Source organism: Callithrix jacchus, chromosome 10, assembly GCF_049354715.1.
Source record: "Callithrix jacchus isolate 240 chromosome 10, calJac240_pri, whole genome shotgun sequence".
NCBI lineage: Eukaryota > Metazoa > Chordata > Mammalia > Primates > Cebidae > Callithrix > Callithrix jacchus.
In genome coordinates, this window is record NC_133511.1 from 18,467,260 (window position 1) to 18,487,132 (window position 19,873).

The window sequence follows — 19,873 nt, forward strand, 5'->3', positions numbered from 1 at the left end:
CTAGCCTGGGCAACAGAGCTAGACTGTCTCAAAAAAGAAAAAAAAACACTGTCTCCAATATTTGACTATTACAAATAGTACCTGACTGTAGTACAGTTTTAATACTGCCAAACAATTTTCCAAAATCATGCCATTGTTTCATACTGCTTTCAAATATGTACTTTTGTTCTCCCTTATATTTAGCAAAATATTTTGTTGAGGACTCCAACTTATTTCATCTACAAAACAAAGTTTAAGAATCTATGCTTAGGCTGGGCATGGTGGCTCACACGTGTAATCCCAGCACTTTGGGAGGCCCACGTGGGCGGATCATGAGGTAAGGAGATCGAGACCAGCCTAGCCAACATGGTGAAACCCTGTTTCTACTAAAAATACAAAAATTAGCTGGGCGTGGTGGCGAATGCCTGTAATTCCAGCTACTTGGGAGACTGAGGCAGGAGAATCGCTTGAACCTGAGAGCTGGAGGGTGCAATGAGTTGAGATTGCATTCCAGCCTGGGCCACAGAGCAAGACTCCGTCTCAAAAAAAAAAAATCTATGCTTAGACCAAAGGGATGGAAAGAGAACAGCGAAGACACAGGCAACCTGAGGGAGGAGGAAACTGGGACAGACTCAGGACTATTTGGTCAGCTAGTTCTTCCTGTATGATATTCTCTTTCAAGAGCTAAGCTTTGAGGGTTTTAATTCTGTTTTAATAAAACACAGTGTTCCCTTACATACTTGAACTGAATTGTTTTCCAACTAATATGAATTAAATTGCCTTATTATTTATTTAGGTTAAACAATTAAACTGTAAGCTTATGTGGGAAGGGACCTTGTACATTACAGCCTCTTCAACATTATGGCCTCAGACATAACAGATGCTCAATAAATGTTTGGATAAATGAATGAATAAATAAATGAATCAGTTTCCTAAAACTTAGCAACTATCCATCATGGCCTGATGTAGCATGGTTGGCTCATTATGCAGATACTAATCCTGTGTCTCAAATTCAGTGATCCAGGCCTTTTTCCTGAGACTATATTGGAGACTATATTGGAGCTCTCTTGGGATTACACATGGAGCATCAACAGGCTACTCAACCTCACTCCCTCAGACAGACAGCCTGGCATTGCCCTTATAGAGATGCTGGTCAAAAAGTAGACATAGGCCAAGCGTGGTAGCTCACGCCTATAATCCCAGCACTTTGGGAGGTCAAGATGAGAGGATTACTGGAGGCCAGAAGTTTCATGCCAGCCTGGGCAACATGGCGAGACCTTATCTCCACTAAAAATAAAACACTTAGCCAAGTGTGGTGTGAGGCACCTGTACTTCCCACCTCAGGAGGCTGAGGCAGGATGATTGCTTGAGCCTGAGAGGTCAAGGCTGCAGTCTGTGACTAGCCTGGGCAACAGAGCAAGACCCTGTCTCAAAACGAAAGAACAGAGATAATTTATGAAAGAATATGTACACACACTTAGAATGATGCATGTGGCTTAACTGTTTACACATGTGAACAAGTGGCCCATTTACATAGAGTATCACATTTAATCTCCTCTAAAGCCCTAAGGGGCTTGCTATTAAAATCTTCATTTTATAAATGAGGCAGTTCAGAGAAATGGGGTGAGTCATTAAAGGTCACAACCAGTAATTCTTAAAGCCTTAATTTAAACTTAGGTCTGTCTAGAGCCTGAGATTTTAAGAATTATGTGTGCATAAATAATTTAAAAATTAAATTTTTTTGGCTCTCAAGGACATGTGCTTTTGCATATGATTTCAATTAAGTTAAATACATTTGGTGCCTACTACGTACAGAAGACATTTGTATAACTTAAGATAGTATTACAATGTATTTACTTTCTCTAAGTGCTCCGTCAGCTTCCCTGGTTAGGAGGCAGCTGGGTCTTGAAAAAAAACTTCTTTTCTGATATACAGAACAGAACACTAGGAGCCTGCACAAGTAGGTCTGCATGAGGAGGTCTTACGGTAAAGGAAGGCTTTTCAGAAGGGGAGATGAGGGAGAGAGGAAAATGAATTAGCAGGAAAAAGTCAGAAAAGGTATTTCAAGAGGGAAGCTTGAAAGTTATTTCCATCAGAGCTTTCTGTGACTTGTTTTAATGACAGCCATTTTTTTTTTAGATGTAGTCTTGCTCTGTCTTCCAGGCTGGAGTGCAGTCACCTGATCTTGGCTCACTTTAAACTCCACCTCCCAGGTTAAAGCGATTCTCCTGCCTCAGCCTCCCGAGTAGTTGGGACTACAGGTGCCCGCCACCATGCCCAGCTAATTTTTGTAATTTTTTAGTAGAGACTGGGTTTCGCCATACTGGCCAGGCTGGTCTTGAACTCCTGACCTTGTGATCTGCCCACCTCAGCCTCCAAAAGTGCTGGGATTACAGGAGTGAGCCACTGGGCCTGGCCAGTCATCCAGTTCTTGAAGGCCAAAGAAAGCATAATAAACTTAAGGATCCTTGGTCGATCCTTGCATTGCTGGACTGCAGGGCACATAAACACCCTGCGTGACAGATGACGTGGCCAGCCACCTCAGGCCCAACCCTTCGTGCTTGGTCTGGACGGTGCCAGCTCCTTGGCAACACCACAGGCTGTTATGAACCTGCGCCGAGGCGGGGGAGGGGCCAAGCACCAGGTGACGTGGCAACACTGCAGTCAAAAGAAAGCTATGCTAAGAGGCTGCTGCCCCTCAGTCCTGTGACAGGCAAGGGGACTGCAGGAACCCTGGGGAGGAAGGGACAAGTGGAGGAGAAGGATCCCTGTTGCACGGCTCTAGCCAGAAAGAAAATCTAAAATTCTGCTTCCTGGCCCAGCTCCCAGCACAGCTAATGCTTGGAATGGACCAGTTGCCTGGACAGTTTCAATTCTTTGTCATAAGCAGCTCGGGCCTTGCTGTTCAGTTTTCCTTTGCCCCTCAGTTTCAGATGGCCCCAGGTGGCCCCTGCTCGTGATTCAGACTGAAATAGCTGCCTGCTTTGCATGCCAGTTCAGGCTGCATTTCAGTTCTTGTTTCTTTGAAAGGACCTGTCAGGGAAGCAGTATGAAATGTCAGGTTCCGGTTTGGTATTCCCCCACTACCTTCAACCTTGTAGCTTGACTTTTGTGGGATTCCCACTGATGCCCAGAGTCCCCTCATGTGAATAGGCTAACCTAATTCAGGGATAGCTAGGTGATATGATGATGTCTGGCCCAGTAAGATTATAGTTTTTCACCTTCCATCACCTTTTATGGACCGGCTGGAATTCAGATTGGTTAGTCATCCCATTCTTGCTTGGACATGCTTATTAAAGATAAGGCATTATCGGCCAGGTACAGAGGCTCACACCTGTAATCCCAGCACTTTGGGAGGCCGAGGCAGAAGAATCACCTGAGGTCAGGCGTTCAAGACCAGCCTGGCCAACGTGGTGAAACCCCGTCTCTACTAAAAATACAAAAAAATTAGTTGAGCGTGGTGGCATGCACCTGTATTCCCAGCTACTTGGAGGCTGAGGCATGAGAATCACTTGAACCCAGGAGGCAGTGATCACAGTGAGCTGAGATCGTGCCCCTGCACTCCAGCCTGGGTTACGGAACGGGACTCTGTCTTAAATAAATAAATAAGGCATTATTAATTTTCAAAGAATTATCAATTTCTTCCTACCAAATAACTGAAGTGTCCTACATAGATCTTTACAATTGTCTGTGTAGAGGTTCAAACTCCTGAAAGTTGGCTAGTCCTTGTTCATATCTGTCCCAACCTGTGTTAATATCATTTACATTTACTCTTTCAGACGCAAGGTCCTGAACAAAGGAGGACTTGGTATCATGCTGCCATTGCTTCTGGCTTGGGTCTTTACGACTTTGGTGGAGCTTCCAAGAGCTCCATGTGGAGACAGAGCATTAGATAGTTGATAACATCCGTGGTCTGCAAGAGCCACTATACAGAGGGCACAGCAAAGAATTTGCCATTTTCAGTTAAAAACACATGGCAGCTACTAATTATGATGACTTTGTACTTAGGATCTGGATTTGCGGCACCTTTCTTTAGAGTAAAACACCAACTGCTTAAGAAATAAGAGGCCGGGCGCGGTGGCTCAAGCCTGTAATCCCAGCACTTTGGGATGCCGAGGCGGGTGGATCACGAGGTCAAGAGATCAAGACCATCCTGGTCAACAAGATGAAACCCCGTCTCTATTAAAAATACAAAAAATTAGCTGGGCATGGTGGCACATGCCTGTAATCTCAGCTACTCAGGAGGCTGAGGCAGGAGAATTGCCTGAACCCAGGAGGCGGAGGTTGCGGTGAGCCAAGATCACGCCATTGCACTCCAGCCTGGGTAACAAGAGTGAAACTCCATCTCAAAAAAAAAAAGAAATAAGAATGTGGGCCGGGCGCGGTGGCTCACGCCTGCAATCCCAGCACTTTGGGAGGCCGAGGTGAGTACATCACCTGAGGTCAGGAATTCGAGACCAGCCTGGCCAACATGGTGAAACCCCATCTCTACTAAAAATACAAAAAATTAGCTGGTAGTGGTAGTGTGCACCTGTAATCCCAGCTACTCGGGAGGCCAAGGCAGAAGAATTGCTTGAACCTGGGAGGCAGAGGTGGCAGTGAGCCGAGATCGAGCCATTGCACTCCAGCTTGGGCAACAAGAGCAAAACTCAGAAAGAAAGAAAGAGAGAGGCCGGGCGCAGTGGCTCACGCCTGTAATCCCAGCACTTTGGGAGGCCGAGGCGGGCAGATCATGAGGTCAAGAGATCGAGACCATCCTGGCCAACATGATGAAACCCCCGTCTCTACTAAAAATACAAAAAATAGCTGGGCATGGTGGCATGTGCCTGTGGTCCCAGCTACTCAGGAGGCTGAGGCAGAAGAATTGCTTGAATCCAGGAGGCAGAGGTTGCAGTGAGCCGAGATTGCGCCACTGCACTCCATTCTGGCGATAGAGCAAGACTCCGTCTCAAAAAAAAAAAAAAAAAAAAAGAAAGAAAGAAAAAGGAAAAGGAAAAAAAAAAGAGAGAAAGAGAGAGAGAAGTTCTTACTGCTTCCCAGACTGAGTTCAGTGGCACAATCACAGCTCACTGTAGCATTGACCTCCTGGGCTTAAGCGATCCTCCTACCTCAGCCTCCTGAATAGCTGGGACCATAAGTATGCACCACTAAGTCCAGCTAATTTTTAATTTTTTGTAGAGACAGGGCTTTGCCATGTTGCCAAGCTGGTCTTGAATTCCTGGACACAAGCAATCTTTCTGTCTTGACCTCCCAAAGTGCTGGGATTACAGGTGTGAGTCACCGTGCCCAGCCAGAATTGGAGATTTTTAAATACAGAAATTCTCAAGTGCTTTGCCTAAGAAGGGCTACATTTGTCAGCTTTTCTGTATTGGAGCAGGTCCGAGAAGGCTGATATTCCTGTCAGAGGTGATAGTTTTACTCTGACCCATTTCTTCATCTCTACACTTTCTGAAGAAAAGTCTCTTTTCAGATGTCTATATATTTTTAAATATTCTCTTTATTTAGAAAGCCCCTTTCTTTATGTTTGAAGTGAATTACTCCCATGTGTTAAGAGTTGGGAAGTAATAGGAAAGGTAGGGTCCAAGGGAGTTAGTCAAAACTGATCAAGAACCCCGCAGAAAGATAAACGAAGTTGAAGAGTTCACAAAAGAGGAAATATATTGGGCTAAAAGACACGTGGGAAAATGTTCAACTCACTAATAACAAAAGAAATGCAAATTTTGAAAACCAGGTACCATTTCATCTATAAAATTTGCAAAAGTTAAAAAAAAATGTGGGCTGGGCGCAGTGGCTCACACCTGTAATCCCACCACTTTGGGAAGTCGAGGCGGGCAGATGATGAGGTCGGGAGATTGAGACCGTCCTGGCTAACATGGTGAAACTCTGTCTCTACTAAAAAATACATAAAATTCCTACATCTTTAAGGGAAGAATAAAAAAAGAAAAAAGAAAAAAATACATAAAATTAGCCAGGTGTGGTGGCACACACCTGTAATCCCAGCTGCTGGAAAGGCTGAGGCCGGAGAATCGCTTGAACCCAGGAGGTGGAGGTTGAAGTGAACTGAGATGGTGCCATTGCACTCCAGCCTGGGCAACAGAGCGAGACTCTGTCTTGAAAAAACAAAAAAGTGTTGAGGGGATAGGGAAATACCCAATACTGGCAAGCATGCAGTGCGGGGCTCTCTTTATACTCTGCTAGTGGTGAGCTAAATTGATGCCACTTTTAGGAAAACCATCTTGTGATGCGTATCAATCATATTCCTGTTAAATTACCCTAGGAAGAGTCAGGAGGAGAAAGAAAAAAAATTATCCTACGAAAATATCCAAAACATATACAAAAATTTATTCACAATGGTGCAGTGTTATTTATAAGAAAAAATGAGAATAATTTAGGAATCAAAAAATATGAGACTGGTTAAACCAGTGATAATATATTCTCACAGTAGAACACTAATGCAACCATTAGGAAAGATGCTTTGTTAGGTTTTCCCGTACCAAGAGAAAATGCTTTTTTACAATCCAGGCTGCAGTGCAGTGGTGCAATCTTGGCCTCCCAGGTTCAAGCAATTCTTGTGCCTCAGCCTCCCTACTGGGATTACAGGCACATGCCAACATACCCAACTAAGTTTTAAATATTTTTAGTAGAGATGGGTTTTTGCCATGTTGGCCAAGCTGGTCTTTAACTTCTGGCCTCATGTAATCCGCCCACCTGGGCTGCCCAAAGTGCTGGGATTACAAGTGTGAGCCACCATGCTTGGCCTATTACAATATTAAGTAAAAAGTGCAAAATGCAAATTGTATTTACAGTCATCCCTCAGTATCTGTGGAAGGTTGGTTCTAGGACTTCCCCTGCCCCCACAGATGCCAAATCCACAATGTACGAGTTCCAAATATAAAATAATGTAGTATTTGCATGTAACCTACTCACATCCTCCCGTATACTTTACATATACTTTAAATCATCTCTAGGTTACTTATAAGACCTAATGCTGTGTGAATAGTAGTTTTACTGTATTATTTAGGAAATAATGACAAGAAAAAAAAACTGTACATGTCCAATACAAATGCAGCCATCCTTTCTTTTTTCAAATATTTTCTATCTGTAGTTGGTTGAATCCCAGGATGCAGAACTTACAAAGAGCTTACTGTACATTCTAATCTCAGTTATGTTAAAAAACAAAACATAAAAACAAGAAAGGGATAAAATATATTAATTTATTAACAATGGTTGTCTTGAAATAATTGGTAATTCTTTTTCTTCTTCCCTTTTCCTCTTATTTTCCTGTAATGATAATAAACTGTCTTCAGAACAAAAATTGTATTTAGGCAGGGCACAGTGGCTCTTGCCTATAATCTCAGCACTTTGGGAGGTTGAGGCAGGAGGATTGCTTGAACTCAGGAGTTTGAAACCAGCCTGGCTAACACAGTGAGACTCTGTCTTCAAAAAATTTATATCTATCTATCTATCTATCTATCTATCTATCTATCTATCTATCTATCTATATTTTGTTGTTGTTGTTGAGACAAAGTCTCGTTTTGTCACCCAGGCTGGAGTGCAGTGGCACAATCTTAGCTCACTGCAGCCTCCGCCTCCCGGGGCTCAAGCAATTCTCCTGCCTCAGCTTCCCAAGTAGCTGGGATTACAGGCACATGCCACTGTGCTCAGCTAATTTTTGTATTTTTAGTAGAGACGAGGTTTCACCATGTTGGTAAGGCTGGTCTCAAACTCCTGACCTCAAATGATCTGCCCATCTCAGCCTCCCAAAGTGCAGAGATTACAGATGTGAGCTACCATATCTGGCAAAATTTTAAAAACTCTTTCAAATTTTATTTAAAATCACAAGCAACTATAGTAATCAAAGCTGTGTGGTGCTGGCATAAGGATAGACACATAGATCAATGGAACAGACCAGAAAGTTCAAAGATAAACTGTTAGCTTTATGACCAATCGATTTTCAAAAAGGTTTGTCAATTTAGTGAGGAAAGAATGATCTTTTCAATAAATCAGCTGGGCATGGTGGCTCATGCCTATAATCCCAGCACTTTGGGAGGCTGAGGCGGGTGGATCACGAGGTCAGGAGTTTGACACCAGCCTAGCCAAGATGGTGAAACCCCATCTCTACTAAAAATACAAAAGTTACCTGGGTGCAGTGGCACGTGCCTGTAATCCCAGCTACTTGGGAGGTTGAGGCAGGATAATCGCTTGAACCTGAAAGGCGGAGGTTGCAGTGAACCGAGATCGTGCCATTGTACTCCAGCCTGGGCAACAAAGACTCTCTCTCAAAAAAATAAAAAAGAATAAATCATGCCGGGACAAATGGATATCCACACGCAAAATAAGAAAGTTGGACCCCTTCTTTACACCACATACAATAACTAAAACTGGATTATAGTCCTAAATGTAAAAGCTAAACTATGACATTTTCAGAAGAAAAGAATAAATCTTTACAACATTAGGTTAGAGGAAGTCTTCTTCTTAGTTATGACACCAAAAGCATAAACAACAACAAAAGTAGACAAAGTGGGCATCATCAAACTTAAATACTTTTGAGCTTTAAAAGAGAATCAAGAAAGTGAAAAACTCACAGAATGTGAGAAAATATTTGCAAATCATGTATCTGATAAGGGACTTGTATCCAAAATACATAAAAAGCTCTAACAACTCAACAATAAAAAGATAAATAATCCAATTGAAAAATGGGCAAAGATTTGAATAGAAATTTCTCCAAAGAAGATACATAAATATTGCTGCCTTAACAAAGGTAGTGGCTTAAAACAATACAATGTTATTATTGGACAGTCTTGGAAGTCAGAATTTCAACATGGGTGGAAATGGAAGGTGATTGCTAATGGGTATAGGGCTCCTTTTTGGGGCGATGAAAATATCCTAAAATTGATTGTAGTGATTTTTTTGGTAGAGACAAGGTTTCATCGTGTTGCCCAGGCTGGTCTCAAATTTCTGGTCTCAAGTGATCTGCCTACTTTTTTTTTTTGAGACAGAGTTTCACTCTTGTTACCCAGGCTGGAGTGCAATGGCGCGATCTTGGCTCACCTCCTGGGTTCAGGCAATTCTCCTGCCTCAGCCTCCTGAGTAGCTGGGATTACAGGCACGCGCCACCATGCCCAGCTAATTTTTTTGTGTATTTTTAGTAGAGACGGGGTTTCACCAGGTTGACCAAGATGGTCTCAATCTTTTGACCTTGTGATCCACCCGCCTCGGCATCCCAAAGTGCTGGGATTACAGGCTTGAGCCACCGCGCCCGGCGATCTGCCTACTTCTGTGGTTACACAGCTCTGTAAATAAACTCGAATCCATTTTGTATGTACTTCAGCTTGTGTGTGTGTGTGTGTGTGTGTGATGGTCTCGCTTTGTCACCCACGCACATACAGGCTGGAGTGCAGTGGCATGATCACAACTCACTGAAGCTTCAACCTCCTGGACTCAAGGGATTCTCCCACCTCAGCCTCCCAAGTAGCTGAGACATAGGCACACGCCACCACACCTAGCTAATTTTGTTGAGAAATGAGGTCTCTCTGTGTTGCATAGTCTGGTCTCCAACTCCAGGGCTCAAGGGATTGTCCCGCTTCCACCTCTCAAACTGTTCAACTTCCCCACCTCTCAAAGGGCTGGGAATATAGGCATGAGTCACCGCACCCAGCCTGTATGCACACTTTAAATGGGTGCATTGCATGGTATGTAAACTATATCTCAATAAAACTGTTAAAAATAACAAATGAATGACTCCTAAGTAGGATGCCATATCCATTGAACAAAAAGACACCACAAATGGACTTGAAGAATAAAGGCAATGTGTCTGCTCATTTAACTGAAAAGTGTAGAGGAAATAAAGACTTTAGGTGTGGTGTAGTCAAAACCTCCCCTCCCCAGCAGCTGGAGCTCCTCCCACCTTAGCCTCCAAAAGGGCTGGGATTACAGGCATGCTATTGCTTCCGGCCCCAATGTTTTTATTCATTTAAAAAATGTAGAGCTAGGGTGTGGCTCTGTCGCCTGAGCTGGGGATATAGACCTGTGCCCCCACATCCAGCTAAATTTTTTGTATTCTTTATAGAGACAGGTCATGTGGCCCAGAAACTCCTGGACTCAAGTGATCTGCTTGCCTCGACCTCCGGGAGTACTGGGTTTACAGGTATGAGCCACTGCACCTGGCCGTGACTACCTGTTTTCTCTTTGCGCTTAGGACCACAGTGGATGGGCATAGTGGGTATGGTATTGTCTCCATAACATCCATTCCACTCTCCTTCAATTGTGTAGCAGCATGTATAGCTGGAGCATCCATCCCTTAAAAAAAATTTTTTTTAAAATACTTTGGGAGGCCAAGGCAGGCAGATCACTTGAGGTCGGGAGTTCGAGACCAGCCTGCCCAACATGGTGAAACCCTGTCTCTACTAAAAAGACAAAAAGTAGCCAAGTGTGGTAGCACATGCCTATAATCCCAGCTACTTGGGAGGCTGAGGTGGGAAGATCGCTTGAGCCCAAGAGGTGAAGTTTGTGGTAAGCCAATATAGTGCCACTGCACTCCAGCTTGGGCGACTATCTTGTGTCTCAAAAATAATAGTAATAATAATAATAAAAATAAAATAAGGCCAGGCAAAATGGCTCATGCTTTTATTCCCAGCATTTTGGGAGGCTGAGGTGGGTAGATCACCTGAGGTTGGGGGTTAGAGACCAGACTGACCAACGTGAAGAAACCTCATTTCTACTAAAAATACAAAATTAGCCAGGAGTGGTGGTACATTCCTGTAATTTCAGCTACTTGAGAGGCTGAGGCAGGAGAATTGCTTGAACCTGGGAGGTGGAGGTTGCTGGGAGCAGAGATTGCACCATTGCACTCCAGCCTGGGCAACAAGAGCAAAACTCCATCTCTAAATACATATGTACATACATACATACATTTATAAGAAAATAAAGAAAACAGAAGGGTAAACTCAAAGACAAATAGCAGAGCATATATGTACCAGTCATAGGAGCAATTCTCAGGAGGCTGAAGTCCTCTTTAGACTAAAAAAAGAAACAAGAGCCGGGCACAGTGGCTCATGCCTGTAATTCCAGCACTTTGGGAGGCTGAGGTGGGTGGATCACGAGGTCAGAAGATTAAGACCATCCTGGCCAACATACTGAAACCCCATCTGTATAATTTTTATTTATATTGTTTTAAAAAATAATATATATTTTTAAAAATATATAAAAAAGCAATTCTCCTGCTTCAGCCTCCTGAGTAGCTGGGACTACAGGCACGTGCCACCATGCCCAGCTAATGTTTATATTTTTAGTAGACGGGTTTCACCATGTTGGCCAGGATGGTCTCAATCTCTCGACCTTGTGATCCACCCGCCTTGGCCTCCCAAAGTGCTGGGATTACAAGCGTGAGCCACCGCACTCGGCTGAAACCCCATCTTTAAAAAAAAAAAAAAAAAAAAGTTAAAAAAAAAGAGGGTAGGCTGGGCGTGGTGGCTCACGCCTGTAATTCAAACATTTTGGAGGCCTAGGCGGGCGGATCATCTGAGGCTGGGAGTTCAAACAAGAGAAACAAGTAAGGATAGCAATGAAGAACACTGTTTTTTAAACACTTTAAAAGTGTTTAGGACTGACTGCTAATGGAGCATGAGAATCTTCTAAGGTTAGATAGCAGGGATGGTTGCACAAGTCTGTAATATACTAAAAAAGACTAAGACCAAGCGTGGTGGCTCAAGCCTGTAATCCCAACACTTTTGGAGGATGAGGCAAGCATCCTCCAAACTAAGGAATTTCAATCCATCTCAACCTAAGGAATTTGAGACCAGCCTGATCAACATGGTGACATCCTGTCTCTACCAAAAAACACAAAAAAATTAGCCAGGTGTGGTGTTACTCTCCGGAAGTCCCAGCTACTCAGGAGGCTGAGGTGGGAGAACTGCCTGAACTGGGAGGTGAAGGTTGCAGCGAGCTGAGATCTCACCATTGCAACTCCAGCCTGGGCAACAGAGTGAGACGCTGTCTGAAAAGAACAACAAAAACAGTGAATGATCACAGGGCGCGGTGGCTCACGCCTGTAATCCCAGCACTTTGGGAGGCTGAGGCAGGCAGATCACCTGAGGTCAGCAGTTCAATACCAGCCTCGGCCAGGTGCAGTGGCTTAAGCCTATAATCCTAATACTTTGGGAGACCAAAGTGGTTGGACCACCCGAAGTCAGGAGTTCGAGACCAAGCTGGCCAACGTAGTGAAACCCCATCTCTACTAAAATACAAAAAATTAGCTGGGCATGGTGGCAGGCACCTATAATCCCAGCTACTCAGGAGGCTGAGGCAGGATAATCACTTGAACCTGGGAGGCAGAGGTTGCAGTGAGTTTGAGACAGAGTCTCAAACTGTCATCCAGGGTTGGAGTTCGATGGTGTGATCTCAGCTCACTGCAACCTCCACCTTCTGGGTTCAAGTGATTTTCCTGCCTCAGTCTCCTAAGTAGGTGGGATTACAGGTGCCTGCCACCATGCCTGCCTAATATTTTATATTTTTAGTAGAGACAAGGTTTTACCATGTTGGCCAGGATGGTCTCCATCTCTTGACCTTGTGATCCACCTGGCAAAACTCTGTCTCTACTAAAAATACAAAAAATAGCCACCTCCTAGGTTTAAGCAATTCTCCTGCCTCAGCCTCCTGAGTAGCTGGGATTACAAGCATCTGTCACCACGTCCAGCAATTTTTTGTATTTTTATTTTTATTTATTTATTTATCCAAAATGTGTTTATTGAGATGGTTTCCCACTCGTCTTGATTGAGTGCCTCCAGTGCTGCTTCCTCCTGAAAGAACATCCTTCTGTAAGCCTTGCTTTTCCTTCCGTAGGCTGGCAGAGGACAGTGGAGCAGCCAATACACAAAACTGCTGTTTGTGCCTGGCTGAAGACTGTGGTGATTTTATAGCATCCTGGGCATTTCACATCCATGAAGTAGGAACTGGGGCTCTGCACTAGGTGTTTCTTCTTGTGTTTCCTCTTCTTGTCTTCTGGAGAGGGATGAAGGAGATCCTTTGCAAGAGGCATGTTCTCGTGCATAGGTCGTCACCACCGGAAAGGCAATTTTTTGTATTTTTACAAGAGACTGGGTTTTACCGTGTTGGCCAGGCTTGTCTCAAACTCCTGACCTCAAGCGATCCACCCACCTCAGCCTCCCAAAGTGCTGGGATTACAGGTGTGAGTCACTGCGCCCAGCCTCAATTCACATTTAACTCCCTTCTCCTGGCCCTTCCCCCCTCCTTTTTTTAAACAAGAGAAAGTAGACAGATACATGTTGGTAAATACTAACTGTCCACGTTCACATAGAGACACTGAACTCTCTGAGCCCAATACACAGAGAAAGGAGGAAGAAAGCGAGAATTCTATGTATAACTACACAGGGGTCTAGCATCCTCCAGCTTCCAGCAGAGCGAAGGAAGAAGGTTTTCCTTTTCTCCCACAGACCTTGGAGGTGTTGATTCCGTATAGTTTTTGTTCAGACAAGAAGGGATAAAAATGAATTTGGGAGGCCGGGTGCTGTGGCTCACACCTGTAAACCTAGCACTTTGGGAGGCCGAGGCAGGTGGATCACCTGAGGTCAGGAGTTCAAGACCAGCCTGGCCATCATGGTGAAACCCCATCATAAAAAAAAAAAAGAGAGAGAGAAAAGAAAAAAAAATGAATTTGGGATGAAAAGGGATAGAGACTCTTTTCCCATTGTATTCTGTTCAAGGTACATCCCCCCAAAATAAGACCGATGGTATAAAGAAAAGAAACCTCAGGAACAGTGTGCCCAGTGTGACTGGGCACAAGAGGGAAAAAACAAAAAGACTGCAATTTGCTCCCAGAAAATGGGGAACAATTTTTAAAAGGAAGGTTGGAATCCATCAGTGTTCTATTACTCATCTCTTCCTTCATCCTCCTCTCCTTTGTCAGTACCTTCCAACCCTTCATCATCATCATCTTTTTTTTTTTTTTTGAGATGGAGTTTCACTCTTGTTGCTCAGGCTGGAGTGCGATGGCGCAATCTCAGCTCACAGCAACCTCTGCCTTCCAGTTCAAGCAATTCTCCTGCCTCAACCTCCAGAGTAGCTGGGATTATAGGCGTGCACCACCACACCCAGGTAATTTTTTCTATTTTTAGTAGAAACGGAGTTTCCCCATGTTGGCCAGGCTGGTCTCTAATTCCTGACCACAGACAATCCACTTGCCTCAGCCTCCCAGAGTGCTGGGATTACAGACGTGAGCCACCTCGCCCTGCCTTCCTCTTTTTCTTTATCATCATATCAGGAAGCAAGTAGTACTGTAATAGGTCTGGGCAAATTCATCTTTGATGACCTCTCCTAACTCCCCAACACCTGCATCAGAATGATCAGTGAACCAGGTAAAAAAAGCTCTCCAATTTCTCATGCTGGCTTTATTCTGTGTCTGACTTGAACTTTCTGTCAAATCCCTTCCAGATTTCCATTTGATTTCAGTGGACTTTGAAGATGGATCACCACTCTCAGAGAATTCAGGTGAAATTCTCTGGAGATAACTTTATTTTCAAGGTAAGAATTTTCATCAAAATAAAAATCTATTCTGTAACCTAATTTAATATCTTCAAATTCTGTCAATTCAACTCTGTCAAATAATGCAGTGCCTCTTTATCCTCCTCCAAAAGCAATACAAACACTTGTGGATGGTTGACAAATATTGTTACCCCAAAATCTGGGATTTTGGCAATCAACTCTGACCTCTTTGGAAAAAATGGCTGGCAGAGTTTGCTATATTTCTTTTCTAGTTTCAAAATCTCCTCACTAGCTTGTTCATTAAGTCTGTCAGCTGGGCGTGGTGGCTCACACCTGTAATCCTAGCACTTTGGGGGGCCGAGGCAGGCGGATCACTTGAGGTCAGGAGTTTGAGACCAGCCTGGCCAACATGGTGAAACCGGTCTCTACTAAAAATACAAAAATTAGCCAGGTTTGGTGGCAGGTGCCAATAATCCCAGCTACTTGGGAGGCTGAGGCAGGAGAGTCGCTTGAACCCGAGGCAGAGCTTGCAGTGACCCGAGATTGCACCATTTCACTCCAGTCTGGGTGACAAGAGTGAGACTCCGACTCAAAAAGAAAAAAGGTGTATTTCATCTTGTACTTCATCAATACGTTCAATTGCTTCCTGCTGTTTTTTTTTTGTTTTTTTTTTTTTGTCTTCTTCAGCAAGCCCAGAGAGGTGGATTGGTCTTCTCTGGTCTCAGAGCACGAGGCAGTCTTGGTTTCTTCTTTTGAGGCAGTGGTAGGGACTGGCATTTTGGGGCCATGGTGCTAGAAAAGTCCAACAAGCAGACCGCAAGTCTCGTTGCCCAACAGGATGAAGCTCAGAAAACCACCTCCAGGTGTTTTAAGAGTGCATGGGTAGGGTGAAAGTGAAAGGAGTCCTTCCAGAACCCTTAATAAAATCAAGCCTGTTTCCAAGAATGTGAACTCTATAAAGTGGGGACCTCATCTGCTTATTCACAAGCGTATCCTCAGCTCCTAACAGGCCCGCCAATATTTGTTTAAGGTTGAGTGTTTACTCCTCCAGGGTTGGTCATGGAGATTCCTGGTGCTCAGCAGAAAGTGCGGAAGTAAGTTTACAAGGTGAATCGTGGGCAAAAACGTCTTGGTGAAAGTTTGGGTTTGGGGGGTTTTTGTTGTTATTGTTACAAATTTTAGTTTTGAATTTGGTTAAATGTTTTTTCTGTCTCTGAGATAATCGTATGGTTTTTCTCCTTTATTCTATTAACATGGGGAATGACATTAATTGGTTTTCAAATGTTAAACCAATCTTGCATTCCTAGAATGAACTCGCTTTGGAAGGCTGTATTATCCTTTTAACCTATTGCTGAATTTGATTTGCTAATATTTTGTTAACAATTAACTCACCAGAGCCTAAGATTTTAAGTTTCAAATCCGCTTTATTTAATTGATACAGGACTATTCAGGTATTTTATTTCTTCCTGAGTCAGGGTGGTCATTTGTGTCTTTCCAGGAATTTATTCATTTCATTTACATTGTTAATTTTTTATAGCACAATATGTGACATTTGGATAGCAGTTAAATTTTTATTGATAAAAAGTTTTTAAAAACGTTCTATTGTCTTTTCAATGTCTGTATACACAATGGTGAAGTACCCTCTTTACTTGGACCAAAAACTGAATCTTAGGATAAGAGTCAAAACTAGGGGCGACCAGGCACGGTGGCTGACGCCTATAATCTCAGCACCTTGGGAGGCTGAGGCAGGAGAATTGCTTGAGCTCAGGAGTTCAAGACCATCCTGGGCAACATAGTGAGACCCCCATCTCTACAAAAAGTAAAAAATTAGCACTCCTATAGTCTGAGCTACTTAGGAGGCTGAAGTGGGAGGATCATTTGCGCCCAGGAGTTCCAGGCTGCAGTGAGCCCTGATCATGCCATGCACTCCAGCCTAGGTGATAGAGCAACACTCTGTCTCTAAAAATAAATACATTAAAATAAATTAAATATAAATGACATTCTGAAAAAAAAACTTGGGGTGGGTCCGAGTGCAGTGGTGTTTACAACTAATTTATCACAACCAGTTATAGATTTCTTTGCTCCTTCTCCACTCCCACTGCTTCACTTGACTAGCCAAAAAAAAAAAAAAAAAACCATGGAATTCTAGGCAAATTCGTTCCACACATGGCAATTGGCTGCTATGCCTATTAACTCTCCTGAGCTGCTTTTTCCCTCCATTGCCAGCCTTAGAGGATCAGTTTTTTAATTTAATTAAGGTTGTTAAGAAGAAAGGGACCAGGTGGAGTGGCTTATGCCTATAATCCCAGCACTTTGGGAGGCCGAGGCAGGTGGATCATTTGAAGTCAGGAGTTCGAGACCAGCCTGGCTAACATGATAAAACCCCGCCTTCACTAAAAATACAAAAATTGGTTGGGCATGGTGGCATGCGCCTGTAATCCCAGCTACTCAGAAGACTGAGGCACAAGAATTGCTTAAGGCACAGGCTGCAGTGAGCTGAGATAGCGCCACTGCATTCCAGCCTGGGTGACAGAGTGAGACTCTGCCTCAAACAAAACAAAACAAAAAAGAAGAAAGGGGCCAGACACAATGGCACACACCTGTAATCCCAGCACTTTGGGAGGCTGAGGTGGGTGAATCGCTTGAGCCCAGGAGTTCAAGACCAGCCTGGGCAGTATGGCAAAACCCCTTCTCTCTCTCTCTTTTTTTTTTCTAAAGATGAGTTTTCGCCATATTGGTCAGGCTGGTCTCAAACTCCTGACCTCAGGTGATCCGCCCACCTCAGCCTCCCAAAGTGCTGGGATGAGCCACTGCGCCCAGCAAAACCCCTTCTCTAAAAAAAAAAAAAAAAAAAAATACAAAATACAAAAATTAGCCAGGTGTGAGCCAGGCAAGGTGGCTCACGCCTGTAATCCCAGCACTTTGGGAGGTTGAAGTGGGCGGATCACCTGAGGTCAGGAGTTTGAGACCAGTCTGGCCAACATGGAGAAACCCTGTCTCTACTAAAAATACAAAATTAGCTGGGCGTGGTGGCACATGCCTGTAATCCCAGCTACTTGGGAGGCTAAGGCAGGAGAATCGCTGGAACCCAGGAGGCGGAAGTTGCCATGAGCTGAGATAGTGACGTTGCACTCCAGACTGGGCAACAAGAGCAAAACTCCATCTCAAAAAAAAAAAAAAATAGGCCTGGCGTGGTGGCTCATGCCAGTAATCCTAGCACTCTGGGAGGCTGAAGCGGGTGGATCACCTGAGGTCGGGAGTTCAAGACCAGCCTGACCAACCTGGTGAAACCCCATCTTAAAAAAAAATAGCCGGGTGCGGTGGCTCAAGCCTGTAATCCCAGCACTTTGGGAGGCTGAGGCAAGTGGATCACGAGGTCAAGAGGTCGAGACCATCCTGGTCAACATGGTGAAACCCCGTCTCAACTAAAAATACAAAAAATTAGCTTGGCATGGTGGCGTGTGCCTGTAATCCCAGCTACTTAGGAGGCTGAGGCAGGAGAATTGCCTGAACCCAGGAGGTGGAGGTTGCAGTGAGCCAAGATCGCGCCATTGCACTCCAGCCTGGGTAACAAGAGTGAAACTCCATCTCAAAAGAATAAAAAATAAAATAAAATAAAAATAAAAATAGCCAGGTGTGGTGATGGGCACCTGTGGTCCCAGCTAGTTGGGAGGCTGAGGCAGGAGGATCACTTGAATCCAGAGGTCAAGGCTGCAGTGAGCCATGTCCGTACCACTGCACTCTGGCCTGCGTGACAAAGTGAGACCTTATCTCAGAAAAAAAAAAAGAAGAGAGGTAGACTCCAGAAGTGACAAAGAGGAAGCTCAATGTTGATCTTAGGTGAAATTATAGAATGGAATTTGTGGGCAATAAAAAAACATTGGTGGTTCTGAGAGCTGTTACATATTCACTAAGAGCAATTTTGCTGAACTTTATTTCCTTCTTGTCATAGTATCTGTCTCCCTTGGACAGTTGAATTGTTTACACTGGTAGTTACCAAGGGCCAATTTCATACAAAGCCTTGTCCTAAGAGTGTAGATAGATATAATAGGGGTGAACCAAAATGTCATGCCCCCTGCCCTTAACATGTAGCAAGGGACAGTCATTAAACCAGTGAGTACGTGAATAAATATATGACTACAAACTGTGAGAAGGGGTATGAAGGATGGTAGGACGGGGGCGGGGGAGATTTTCACAGGAAGATCTTATTTAGATTTGGCAGCAGGGAGGAGGTTGTCTAAGGAAAGCCTCTAGGAGGAACTTGTATTGAAAGATAAGTAAAAGTTACCCAGGGAAATAGTAGCAGAAAGAGTATTCCTTTTTTTTTTGAGATGGAGTCTTGCTCTGTTGTCCAGGCTGGAGTGCAGTGGCACGATCTCAGCTCACTGCAACCTCCACCTCCCAGCTTCATGCGATTCTCCTGCCTCAGCCTTCTGAGTAGCTGGGATTACAGGCCTGTGCCACCATGCCCACCTAATTTTTTTTTTTTTTTTTTTAAGTAGAGACAGAGTTTCTCCATGTGGGCCAGGCTGGTCTAAACTCCTGGCCTCATGTGATCCGCCTGCCGGGACCTCCCAAAGTGCTGGCCTGAAAGAGGATTTTGAGCAGTGTAAACAGCATGGGCCAAGACCTTGAGTCAGGAAAGTGGTGAGTTTGAGGAACTGAGAGAACCCTGATGTTGCTGGAAAGTAGTAGGAGAGTGAGAGTTGGAGCTGGAGGGTGAAAGGGTCAAAATGACACAAGCTTTAAAGGGCACAAAGAGGCTGGCTTTTCTCCTAAGGGTGCTAGAAAGTCATCAAAGGCGTTTAGGCAGGAATGTAGCCCAAATGATCCAGTTTTGGTTTGGAAAAAGTTAAACATAGGCTGGGCGCGATGTCTCATGCCTGTAATTCCAACACTTTGAAAGGCCGAGGTGGGTGGACCACTTGAGGTCAGGAGTTCGAAACCAGCCTGGCCAACATGGTGAAACCCTGCCTCTACCAAAGATACAAAAATTAGCTGGGTGTGTCAGTGGGCACCTGTAATCCCAGCTACTCAGGAGGCTGAGGCATGAGAATCACTTGAAGCAGGGAGGCAGAGGTTGCAGTGAGATGAAAGCGTGCCACTGCACTCCAGACTGGGTGACAGGATGAGACCTCGACTCAAAAAAAAAAAAAAGAAAAATTTGAAACACATATGAGAATAGACACAGTTATAGCACCCAGAATACCCATCAACAGCTTCAAATTTATCATTTTATGGCCAATTCTTTAGGATTTGGGAATAAAATAGAAATTCCTAGGAATTCTCAGAAATTATTGATATTAAAAATTATTCTGTATTTTCATAACACTTTAATGTTTTAAATGTTGGTATGCACAATCTTCAACAAAAAACTTTTCTTATATTAAATTTT

General features: G+C 44.0%; 1 pseudogene; it reads right to left on the reverse strand.

Moving 5' to 3' along the window:
* Positions 1-12,721: 12,721 nt before the first annotated feature.
* Positions 12,722-13,156, reverse strand: LOC108593942 (small ribosomal subunit protein eS27 pseudogene; annotated as a pseudogene).
* Positions 13,157-19,873: the final 6,717 nt, after the last annotated feature.